At 42.1% G+C, this 11,801-nt stretch overlaps 1 protein-coding gene across 1 annotated transcript in view; it reads left to right on the top strand.

Moving 5' to 3' along the window:
* The window catches only part of RORA (RAR related orphan receptor A), a 1,262,381-nt gene that overhangs the window by 836,679 nt on the left and 413,901 nt on the right, over window positions 1-11,801 (top strand). The window lies entirely within an intron of this gene.

Below are 11,801 nucleotides of genomic sequence, written 5' to 3'. Positions count from 1 at the left end.
TCCCCATCTTCAGTATACCAAGCAGCATGCAAGGCATAATCGCTTCAATTCTTGGCATCTGGCACAATGTTCAGTTGGCAGAACCACGCTTTCTGTGGGGGTAATAAGCTTAATATTTAGCCTGCGTTACTGGGGCAGTGGTGAAGGGAGGGGGACAAAATGGGAGAGAGACCGCTGTAGAAATGGATATTGAATTGGAAGTATTATTGTTGGAATCTCTGGAGAAAATGGCTCCCGAACATACAGGATTTTCAGTACAGTTTAAAAAAGGAATGACTCTTCTGGTTTTTCCATTTATTGTAGCTTCCCAAAGCTTATTTTTAGTAGCACTAATAGTGCCGCCTACCCCTGTACTCATTTTCTACAGATTTGAAAATTTGGTATTATCCTGTCTCTCCAGAGGTGCCTTCTATTTCTAAAACATTAGTACCATGGAGGGGGGAAAATAGGGCATTTTCTGACAGAGAAGAGCCTTGGATATTTGCATTCCATTTTGATTAGTAATTTTTGTTTCTCTCAGTTCATTCTGAATCAAGGGAAAACATATTTAAATGGATATAATGTGATGTCAAGTGCCTCTGGACACCAAAAGCGCCCCCTCCACACACACACACCCACAGTCAACTCAGGCATGAAGGTGCATGTCCCCTCAAGGCCAGGCTAACGGTGGCCCTGACTCAGAGGCAGGCCTCACCAACATGGATCAACTATAAACTAAACTGCAGAAGGCACCCATGCCCTGGGTGACCTATAGGCTGGAGGAAAAAACTCAGGAGCCCCAGACACACGTGGCCAGTGTGTATCTGGGTGGAGGCGGGGCGTTCCGAGCATTGGAGCTGACTCCGTGCACAGCCTCACAGGCCGGAACCAGGCGTCTTTGAGTGGAAGCAGTCGAGGGACTCCTATTAGAGAAGTACCCTCTGGGTTCACTGTGCACCTGGGAGCAAGGTTTCTCACAACAGACTCTGCTGCTGAAAAATTACAATGTTGGAGCTCTAACTGGAGTTACAGACCTTGGTGACTTTGCATAGCCCTCTTGACGAGCGGGGCAGCCTTGCAAATGACACGCGGGAAGTGGAGGGCGTGCAGCCAATGCTATTTGTACGTGTTGGCTCTGGAAGTGGCGAAGTATTTCTGCAAAAACACTAAATGTGGGCATCCTCAGCCGAGGGCTCCTCCTTTTATCAAGAGATGGCTTTGTGACAACATGGGTGTCTGAGTTCTGACAGGCTCATTACAGGTCAAGTTTTGAGAAAGTATTGCTATGTTAAATTTCCGCGCATGGCCTCTTCTAGCACCAAGAATTCACAAATTAAGAGCCTAAAATGTTACATCTGAAAGTGGCTTGAGAGATCTTCTAATCTAGCTTGTTATGTAATCAAGGGCACTGAGCCCAGAGAGGGAATGTTAAGGTCAAGGTCACCCAGCTGGTGTCTGGTCTGAGTGGATGGTCCCTGTCTCCTGACTCCTCTTTCCTTGCTCTTTCCACTGACTTTTGAAGGTGACAGATGGAATGGCCACCAGGATGTGAGAGACATTTAGAGAGACGTCCATTCCATGAATCACCCATGACTGCTCCTTCCCTTTATCTTGCCTCCAACCCTCTTCTTCCAAACTCTTCTGTGCTGTGTAGCCCTGGATGAGTTGCTTCACCTCTCTGTACCTTGTTTACCTCATGTATGAAAGGCAGACGATGTTGATGATGATGGTGGTGATGATGATAATGTTGGTGGGGGGCTGAGGATGATGATGATACCTCCCTCCCAAAGTGATCATGTATCAGAATGAGCCTCAGAGTCAGAAAATTGGGTTCAAACCCTGGTGCTCCCTCCTTCTAGCTGCTTGGAGCATTTTGAGTCACATACTCACTCTGAGCCTCAGTTTCCTTGGTTTTAAAATAGAGGAAATAATTCCTAACTCATAAAGTTGTTATGAGGATTAATTGATAAACTATATATGTAAAGCTCTTAGCTCAAATGCTCAATATATAGCCCCTGCTATTACTATAATTGCCAATAACAATAATGAGTTCGAAAAATGCAGGTACAAGTTTTTTTTATAATCCTAATGTGCAATAAAAATATTAGTTATTATTAACCAGCATGGCCATAGTATCCATCCCAGGCTATTGGTAAGATTCCTGCATAGCTAGCCCCTGGATTGGCCAGATCTGGGTACTAGATTTGCTTGCTAAAATTCCTTAAATCACTTGTTTTCCTCTGATACAGTCTGGCTATTTCTTACATGGCCAAAGAGAACACAGAGAGCATTAAGCTGCAAAAGAAAAACTACAAAGAATATTTCAGAGAGGGAGAGATTTCCTAGAATGACTGGGACCACCTCCCTGCCAGTTTGATTTCCTGTGCAGATGTGTGTGTTGAAAAGATTGATGTGGGCACGACCTTTAGACCCTGTTTGAAAATTACACATACAAATGGTACTTTAATGGTACATGTGGTAGTTGGGGCGTTGTGTTAATTACATTTGAATAGAGAGATGGTGATAATTCACTAGCTCAGCCCCTGGTAGTTAATTTTGTTACATCCAGGGGAAAATTCTGTTGGGGTCTATGAGTAGCTGTGGTGCAATTAGGCAGCAAGAAGGTTTTTGTCGGTACAGTTCCTATTGATTAGTATTTACTTTAAAAAGAGTAAAAGCTATTCCCTCACGCCAGGGCTGCCTAATCTGTCAGAAGAAGAGGCTACATGTTTCACAGACGCAAAGCAGGCTTGTTCATATATTATGAAGCCCCCCAAAAGAGAGTCCAGTATAAAAATCTTCCCAACTGGTTTTAATGATGCTCAAATAAAAGGCATATACCACAGCCAAGATCTCATTAAAAGAGAGAAGTCTTTTTGTAGATTTGCTGATTTATTTATGAAACACCTCTGAAATATTTATAAATGCTTTCCTGATATTTATCTGAAAATACATTTTAGGGCTTCTTTGGTGGAAGAGGGGGAGAATAGAGGATGAGGCGGGTGGAAGAACAAGGTGAATTCAGCACCATTTCTTTCAGTAGCAAGGAAAGGGATATGCTAGGGTATAGGAACATGTCACTAGGGGGTGCCCCAGGAACCAGGCAGTCTCTAACCTGCTCAGCACAGGTGACCGACCCCACTTGCTTGGATCTCTTAAACAGAAGCAATGGCAATCAAAAGTGCTCTGTTTAATTTTCCTGACAGAACCGGGGCAGATACAGACGCTCTTGAGGCCTTTATCACTTCCTTCACTTTTAGAGCTATTTATTAATTGAAATAATAGTTATGCTACCCCTTGCCTCAGACCTACTTTCATCTGTTTAGCAACTGCTTTCTATGAAACACAAAAGAGCTCAGTGATGACACTCTTGTCTTAATTAACCATTGAATACCTTATAGAGCAGCTGTCACAACTCTTGTCACTTGAAAGGAAGCACAGTGGTCCCTGTTTAAAAACAGCAACAACAACAACAACACATACACAGAAAAAAAAAAAAAGTTGATCTAATGAGCTGTCTTTGACGTTTCTTAAGAACTGCATTTTTTATCATTGTGCTTTGCACTCATGTAACGATGCAAATTAAGGAACCTCTGGCTGCTCTAGAGAAAACCAGTGAATATACATTTCTCCCAACTGTTCAGAAAGAGACATTGGTTGCCCAGTGGCACAGGGAAATGGTCAAGATCAGAGATGATAACAGGGCTGAGACTGCATATCAATTAAAAGAAGAACAGGGGTTGATGTCAGTTTATGTAACGAAAATATTTCCAAGCCTTCCCAGGCCATGGTATGAATGAGTCTCATTAACATTCAAGAGGAGCACCCTCAGAGCCTCAAGCCCTCACCCATTTGTTCAGGTAATGCAGTCCTTCATGCAGCTCCTCCCAACCTCACGTTTTTTGAGTTCCCAAAAAGGTAGACATGTTTTATGTGTGTTTCAGAATTAATCTGGGTTTCCACTCACTTTGGATGCTGCCTGCTACTCTGAGTTCTACCAACGTCTTCAACGTTGGCCTTGGCCACCCCAAACCACACCACCCCTATTTTTCTTTATTGTTCCTTCTCACGGTTATGAGGAGAAGGCCCCAGCCACCAACCTTCTTCCGTCATTCATTACCAAGACAGGATAGCAGCCCGTGTTGAAGTGAGGAAGAAGTTTTCTGTCTCTGTGCTCATGTAGACGGGTAGTTTGAATAGAGTCGTTTGAATAGAGTACTTTGAGCCCCAAAGTGTCCTAGAATTTGGTGAGAGAGTTCTTTCAGTTCACATGTATAGCTCCTTCTACCTAAGGTGTGCACAGCCCCTGGAAGAGAGGGCAAAATGAGTTCAAACACCAGCCACTATACTGAAGAAGAACATCTCACCCATTTCATCGTCTCCCCATTTACTTGCTGACTTGTGGCTGAGTCTGTTGGCCCTACCACATTCTCTCACAGTGACCCTTTTTTTCCCATCCCTATCTCCTGACTTCAGTCTGCAGTCTCCTCCTCAAGCCATCATACTTGTCTATACATGTCTGAATCTTGATTGTTGCTACAGTTCAAGTTCACCTCCCCAACTAGGAGGCTCCTTAACCCCCATACAATTAACCATCGAGGGAAAAGACTCTCCCCTTACTCCAACACCATGTATCTGAAGCTCAGCTCTCTTCCAGCCAGCACCCTCATATCATAAAGAAAAACATTATTAAGGGAGAAGGCCTTCAGTAAAACCCAGGATATATCTTAAGGAGGATAAATGTTCAAATGGCATAATAATTGGCTTGTTTCAAATATGTTATGATAGTTATATGTTATTTGAACCACTACAGAGGACACCGATACCTACTAACTGCTCTGCAAATTCCTCAAAGGCAAAACAAATGCTGATCACTCACATGCATACTGAGCACTCAGTATGAATGACAGAGAAATCATAGCAACCTGAGGATTGTTATTATTGAACTTTCATTTTTGTAAGCAAACAAGATACTTTATACATCATATATGAATGCAAAATGTACCCCCACAAGCTTATCAAATCAATGAAGCAACAAAGCATTATATAAGAGGTTTGCTGTGGAAGTTTTAACATGTTAGAAGATATTATATCCATTGTTACCCCCATTTAAATCACTATGTGAACTTGTGGAGACCGACCTCCGATTTTGCATAATTTTAAATTCATGGTCCCAGGGAAGGTAATCACCCCTTTAATAACTATTGTGTTTCTCTTTATTCCAAATAAGGCGTGCACTCATCTGTGAATTTTTGTTGGGCTAGCACGATGTAAAATTGCCACTTTGCATTGCATACTACTTGGCGAAATAGTAGGTAGAATATAATAGCTTTGCCAGTTGAATTTCAAAATAAAGGAGAGCCTTGAACATTGGTACCCTATCGTGTGCTTTGGACTACAGAGACTGAGGAGGCCTGATGCAAACTGGACAGAATTAGGACTCTGAGGATGACTGACTCACAGGGAAAAGGATGGTTCCGGAAGATGTTTTATATAAAGCTGCTTGCCACAGTAGGGCCCATAAACGCGTCCAACAGTAGAAACAACAGATCCTGCTGGTTGCTGCCAAGAGTACCTCTGGGAAGACAGGCAGTGTTACTTGATTTATTCTGAAGTTGCAATGAAAAGAGTCTAGAGCCCAGTTTTGAGGGCTTCATGTGCCGTTAGCCTCTCTCCTTGCCTACATCATCCCCTCCTCAGGGTCTACATTGTCTTCTCCTGGAACCTTCCAGAACAACTAATATAAATTTCAAGCCTGTGGTTGGTGCTTGATGAATACCTGTTGACTTGACCCCTAGAGTGCCACCTCTGAGCTAATAGGCTCAGCCAGAAAGGTCAAGATAGTGTCCCATACACAGAGAGGAAGACGAGAATTCATCCCCTGAATAGAAAGCTTCGGATTAGCCTACTTTCTCTCCAAAGCACTCTTTTTTTCAACTTTATTTATTGTGTCTGGCAGATGTCCTCAATCAGGAGCTAATAAACGTGAGCATTTACAAATCTTCCTTTCAGCAGAGTATGCCCCTAGACTCAGAGCATCCAAGAGCTGTAGAAGAGGAGAAAAGCCTTCCGCCCAGTGAAGGGCTAGAGCCAGCTCGTGAGAGCTGATTGTGTTTCTCTTTCCCTAACTCTGAATTCAGTGACCTCGTTCAACCATGGTGGGAGTATTTTTAACACAGAAATCAGCAGACAGTAGAAAACGAGGGTTTTCCTCTCAGAGAGTCATCTTTAAGCACTGACCAGCATTGTCTTCTGCCTCACTGTACCTCTCCTTACCACTCTCTTCTTGAAAAAGGTCTAAATCATCTTTCAGCTATGTAGACATGACTCTAAAACAACACAAGATAGAGTCTGATTCACAGCAGAGGCAAGCCCTGCTGCTTCTCTAGGCCTGGATTCTAAATGCAGAACAGTGAACCTGGAAGCAGCATTCTTAGGGTTGAGCCATTCTCACGTGTAAAAGGAGAGTTGCTTTCTTTTTTCAAACCCATTTTTGCAGGATGGAGGGTCCTGTCTTCATCTCAGATGAGAGCTGATCCACAGCCCGCAAATCCCTTTTACCAAGAAGGATCACCTGATAAGCTTTGGGTTACTCTGTGTTTTTTTTAAAAAAAAACAAAAATCATAAAATTGAAAGAGTTCAACATAGATTTGAATCTAAGGAGCCTTCACTGCAGAGTTTATCTGCTGACCATATGACACTATGAGGACAGGTTTTAAAAAGCCAAATATCAATGGCTGAATAATGGAATCAAAATAGAAAATCGAGTTAGAACTGCATTAAAACAAGTCATGTTATTATTCAGCTTTATCTATAATATTGTCCAATTCGTATTTTGGTAGTAGCATAGAAAACGAATCTGATTCAATATGGTTAATTAGCCTCTGGGTTCCCAAGGTGTGAGCTGAGGCACCCTGGACATTGCAGTGGCCTCAAAGGGGTGCCAGGAAATATTTTAAATAGTTGAGGAAAATATAGCAATTCTTGACATCTGTCAGACACCCGTGTGAACTACTAGCTCAAGGTAGTTCACAGTTTCACTACTGGAATGCATAACTTTCTTTCAGTGATGTCATACCTTTGAGAAGCTAAGTTTTTGTCAGTTGCTATAATATAAAACAGCACCATGTGAAAATCAGTGTGGAGCAGGAAACAAGGGTGAGGGCATGCAACCAGAGTTTGAGAAGTTGTGTAGTGCCTAACAGGCGCATACATCTCACTATTAAGCACTTATGATTATTTAACAATGAATAGGACTCATCTTTCTTTTAGTTTATGTGTATTCTTTTTTCAGAAATCAAGTTGTTAGGACATAAATAATTGTTAAGTTATTTGAGTCTAATTTACAAATAAACAGAACTGTTAGGTATTTCTTTCCGCCGAGGTGGGCTGTAAAAATGGACGGAACCATTAGGGACATCATGAATCGCCGGGTGTGGTGGCTCATACCTGTAATCCCAACACTTTGGGAGGCTGAGGTGGGTGGATCACCTGAGGTCAGGAGTTCGAGACCAGCCTGGCCAAATGGCAAAACCCCATCGCTACTAAAAGTACAAAAATTAGCTGGGTGTGGTGGCGGGTGCCTGTAATCCCAGCTACTCGGGAGGTTGAGGCAGGAGAATCGCTTGAACCTGGGAGGCAGAGGTTGCCGTGAGCAGAGATTACGCCACTGCAGTACATCCTGGGCGAGAAGAGCAAGACTCCATTTCAAAAAAAGAAAAAAAAAATCATGAGTCAAGAGCATTTAAGACTTTCTGAGTTAGACAATGTAAAAGGTAAATCATCAATGTCCACTATTGAGTAAATGACAAGAAGTATTTATTGTTTGCCTTCTACATATAGGCATAATTTCAATACTAAACACATATTCTCACACATGCACATGCACATGCACATGCACACACAAAGTATCTGGCCTAAGGAGAGGTGGAAAGGAATAATATTCAGGAAGTAGTATGTGTCGGGGCAGATACTTTACATGTAACCTTATTATATCTATACAAAAACCTAGGAGGAAGGCCATATGGTCCTAATGTTTTTTTTTTTTGAGATGGAGTCTTCCTCTGTTGCCCAAGCTAGAGTGCGGTGGCACAATCTCAGCTCACTGCAACCTCTGCCTCCTGGGTTCAAGCAATTCTCCTGTCTCAGCCTCCCGAGTAGCTGGGACTGCAGGCTCACGCCACCACACCCGGCTAATTTTTGTATTTTTAGTAGAGACGGGGTTTCACCATGTTGGACAGGATAGTCTTGATCTCTTGACTTCGTGATCTGCCCGCCTCGGCCTCCCAGAGTGCTGGGATTACAGGTGTGAGCACCGTGCCCAGCCCATATGGTCCTCATTTTATAGATTATAAGGCAGTTTCAGAAATAAGATATATGCCCCAAACACACATGGGTAGTAAGTGAACAGTCTCATATTGGACCCAGCTCTGTCTGATTCTGAGGCATATTCAGCCTCATGCTACCAGTTGTACTACGCTATTATGATAGCAATATTAAAATAGCAATCCACATGTTTCAACATAAATGTAGAAGATATCACTTAAGGAAGTCTGTGGCAATCCAAGTAACTTGTGTGCTGTTGGGCTACCGTTTATGTTTTCCTGTGCTAATCATTTTGTGTGCATACTTAAATCTGTATGTGAGCATACATTTTAATTCTTCCTTTTTCTCCTAATGATGTGACTAAATCATTTCATTTTGAAACATCCCATCTGGCAGACAATAAATGACCTTTTCCATGTTAGACTTTGTAGTTTGTACTTAACCAAGTCAAAAAGCGCCAAATGATGCCAGTTGTATTATGGTTGTGAGGATGTGTGATAGTGAAGCTTAACCCACAGCAATTAAAGCAACTCAGAAAAGGAGCTATCTATTCAGACTAATGAGAAAAGGCTATCTTGTTTCTTTTAGGAACAACTAAAATAATTCTGCAGAAAATTTGCTTTACTGGCCTTTGCATAAGGAAAAACAGGCACTGGAGTAGCAGCTAGCATGACCCTGCTTCTCCCACTCTCCTATATTGACTGGATTAGGGAGGGTCTTAACAGCATCTCAACAAAGAGTTTGACTTTGTGGTCTGACATTTGTATAATGGATATTCTGTACACACATTCCCTAGAATTTGTTGGTTCAGAGATTACTGAAACTCCATCCTGATAAAGCTCTATTTAATCTGGGTTTACTTAGTCGTTGGTTTAGTTTGAAGCACGGGGAGTTGTTTTGGAAAGTAGGTTGCTACTTGTGGTGAAAAGGCTTTTTGCTGACATCCTTACCTGGTGGAATGGTAAGAGGTGGTTTCAGTAGATGGCCAAGCACTGGATCAGATATCTGTCAACCTAACTTGAAGAGAACGCCATGAAAGAAGTGTGGCTAAGAACTGCCGGGTTATGCTTGCTCAGGAAACTCCCTGTCTGGGTCACTTACCTTTTATTACTAACTTTTCACTCAGTCACTATACTGGATTTCCCCTTTTTCCTCTCAGAAAATTAGTAATCATGTCATTTCCTATCCACATCTGTGCATTTCAATCAGATAAGAGCTGTGAAGGTACCATGTCCATGTTGGGCCATATACTAAACATTGGCTTATTGCATGATATGCTTTTGACATGCCCAGGTAGCTGAATGCAGAGTTCCATGCTCTTCGTATTAAGAGTTTTTGAAACTGGTATATACAGTTGCTTCTCTGAGATCTTCCCTAGGACATACTACAGAAAGATGGAAGAAGATGAAGTTGGGAAATGATATATGTAAAACATGATTACATATCGGCTGCCCTGTCAAAGATAAGATGTGGTTTCTGTTGCATTGCGAACAACCCCTAGTGGCCTGCAGATGAGATGCTGCTCCTTGCCCCCGTAAGTAGAGTGTGGACCACCCCTTTCTCAAATGCTAGTTTACAGTGGCATGAATGCAGTAACTTGCTGGGTACTTTCTGGAAGCTCGAGGGAACATCTGCCATGGTCTCATCTATTAGTAAGCCTGAGAACATGCATTCATTGTCCCCAAAGCCATCCCCTGTGCCCTCATATCTGTGCCCTGAAAACTGTATGCTAGACGGAACCTTTTCATAATCATTTTGAATAGATATTCTTAGAGCACTTCACCATCCAACCCATGTGATGTTTCTCAGAAACAAAAACCAAAAAAGCCAGAATACATTGCCTTGTTTTCTGAAGAGTTCTGCCTTTCCTGCCTCTATTTCTTTTTTCTTTTTCTTTTTCTTTTTTTTTCTTTTCTTTTTTTTTTTTTTAAAGAGTTAGAGTATCACTCTGTCACCCAGGCTGAGTACGGTGGCATGATCATAGCTCACTGCAGCCTCAAACTCCTGGGCTCAAGTGATCTTCCCACCTCAGCCTCCAGAGTAGCTGGACTGTAGGTATGTACCACCAGGCCTGACTAATTTTAAAAGTTTTTTGTTTTTTGTTTTTTTGTTTTTTTGTTTTAGAGACTGTCTCACTGTGTTGCCTAGGCTGGTCTCAAAGCGATCTTCCAACCTTAACCTCCTGAGTTTCTGTGATTGCAGTTGTGAGTCACTGGGGCCAGCTCTCCTGCCACCATTTCAACCCTGGGAAAATTATACAGAAAGATTTGCCAGTTTATTTACTTCTCTTCCTACAGCCTAGAACAAAGCCTGTGCCTCCAACAAAGAGAAGGCCTCTAAAGCCTAAAGACCATCCTGCCCCTGCCCCACACATTCTTTGGAGTCATCAGAACTCAATTTGAATCTTATGCCAGTCACTTACTGATATGCAGTTGAGCTAAGCTGAGCCTCTGCTTCTTTGTCCTGTAAGTGGAGAAAAGGATTCTGCTTCATTGTGTTCTCCTCTCATCTATTACATGAGCCAGTACACAGAAAATCCCTAGCACATAGTAGATTCTAAACAATTACAGCTTCCTTTCCTAATCTTACAGTTTTTTGACTACTTAAGTTCCCATGTTCATCATTTGTGTTACTCCTGGATAGAAATAGAAGGAGGTAAAGGTGGAGGGAAACATCAAGTCTTTTTTTAATTCAATATGGGCTCTATCTTTACTTTCCACAGGGGTCATCCTCTATTTATTGTGGGTACAATTTTTCTTTGTCCTATTCCATCATTTTGTTGCTTAACAAGAAGCTCAATATAGACAGATCATGGCTGAGACTTAGCTCTTTTGCTGTGTAAATTTTCACACTGTACATGTTCTGGGTTCATCCTCTTTCATTTAAGTTTCATCTTCTTGAGGAAAGTGCAATTTCATCAGAATACCTACATAAATACAATTCACATGTCATAGGGAAATCCAAAGGCTTCAATTTGGGGGCTCAAAAAGATGTCTTTAGCCACAGGGCATCTATCCAGTGGATGTGGAATACAGAAACATGGGTTCATCCCTGAGCAAGGATACATCAGACATGGAAACTTTTATCATCACCCCCAGAATAGGGAATCTTGGTCTCTGGAACCATTACCGAGGTCATTGGTTCGTGCTTTTCTTTACATATTCACCTAGTATTCATACCCCTCTTCCTCTACAGGAAAAGGATTTGAGGCAACTGTTTAACTTATTCTGTAGTGAAATGGAGATTGTGATACCTCCTGATTACTCATTAACCCCACAGGCAAAGATCTCAATATGTCATTTTTGAGATAATGAGTGAAAGGCCCTGATATGTAATCAAGTTAGGGCAGAACTGGAGTGAAATTTGTAAAACTGTGGGTAGACCTGGTGATCCACAGATGAGAGAAGCAGGCAGAAGATGGCCCTTCTAGCCCCTTCTGGGACTTTCTCTCTTTTCTGTGGCTCTTGCCTCCACTCTGCAGTCCTCTTTTCCAAGT

The sequence above is a fragment of the Macaca thibetana genome, chromosome 7, assembly GCF_024542745.1.
Source record: "Macaca thibetana thibetana isolate TM-01 chromosome 7, ASM2454274v1, whole genome shotgun sequence".
In the NCBI taxonomy this organism is placed as follows: domain Eukaryota; kingdom Metazoa; phylum Chordata; class Mammalia; order Primates; family Cercopithecidae; genus Macaca; species Macaca thibetana.
Note: the sequence above shows the minus strand (reverse complement) of the source record. Positions and strands in the feature narration are given on the sequence as shown.